General features: G+C 50.0%; 1 pseudogene; it reads left to right on the forward strand.

Annotated features, from left to right (window-relative positions):
* The first annotated feature begins 279 nt into the window (after positions 1-279).
* On the forward strand, positions 280-896 carry LOC147821442 (rho-related GTP-binding protein RhoQ pseudogene; annotated as a pseudogene).
* The last annotated feature ends 309 nt before the right edge of the window (positions 897-1,205 follow it).

Below are 1,205 nucleotides of genomic sequence, written 5' to 3' on the forward strand. Positions count from 1 at the left end.
AGTCTGGGACATGGAGAGGGTGCGGGCGCCGGGCAGCAGGGACAGCAGGTGCGGGGACCAGGACCGGCGAGGGGACCTGGGTGGCAGCGACCGAGGCAGAGGTGGTGGCGACTGCACTCCAAGCCCGTCGCCCCCGCCTTCTCCTCCGGCGGGGGGCGCTGCTGCATGGGGCTGGGGGGTGGGGGAACAGCGGCGGCGGCCCCCCCAGGCGCGCTGGGGCTGAACCTGGCCGGCTCGGCGGCGTGCGGAGACCATGCCTGGAGGCCGGCCGGCCACAGCATGGCTCACGGGCCAGGCGCACTGATGCTCAAGTGCGTGTTGGTGGGCGACGGTGCGGTGGGCAAGACCTGCCTGGTCATGAGCTACGCCAATGACGCCTTCCCCAAGGAGTACGTGCCCACCGTCTTCGACCACTACATCATCAACGTCACTGTCGGGGGCAAGCAGTACCCCCTAGGACTCTATACAGGGCAGGACAGGAAGACTATGATCGTCTGAGTCCTTTATCCTACCCAATGACTGATGTCTTCCTCGTATGCTTCTCCGTGGTCAATCCAGCCTCATTTCAAAATGTGGAAGAAGAGTGGGTACTGGAACTTAAGGAATATGCCCCAAATGTACCCTTTTTATTAATAGGAACTCAGATTGATCTCCAGGATGACCCCAAAACTTTAGCGAGACTGAATGATTTGAAAGAAAAACCTATGTGTGTGGAACAAGGACAGAAACTAGCAAAAGAGATAGGAGCATGCTGCTATGTGGAATGTTCAGCTTTAACCCAGAAGGGATTGAAGACTGTTTTTGATGAGGCTATCATAGCCATTTTAACTCCAAAGAGACGTACAGTTAAAAAAAGAATAGGATTAAGATGTATAAACTGCTGTTTGAATACGTGAAAAACTTCAGTGGCCAAGAAAACTGTCAATTTCTCTCAGAAAGCATATGAAATGCTGCAGCGATACCCAGACCTCTTGTAATGAAGCAGTTTCAAATTTGAAAGAAAACAAAAACCTGTCCTCAGAATTCTATAAAGTTCATTAAGAATGTTCCTTAAAGGTCTAAGAAGCAGCAAACAGAATCTGAAGCCACAATCTATTATAAATGCTTTATTTCAACTAGAAGGTACAATCTCTCAGGGTTTTCATAGTTCAAAAAGCTACAATCACATCATATTGAAACTACATTAAAAAAAAATAGTGCTGTAA

This window comes from Heterocephalus glaber, unplaced genomic scaffold (assembly GCF_053883595.1).
Source record: "Heterocephalus glaber isolate CG9 unplaced genomic scaffold, H.glaber_assembly_v1.0 deba00001737, whole genome shotgun sequence".
Lineage (NCBI taxonomy): Eukaryota > Metazoa > Chordata > Mammalia > Rodentia > Bathyergidae > Heterocephalus > Heterocephalus glaber.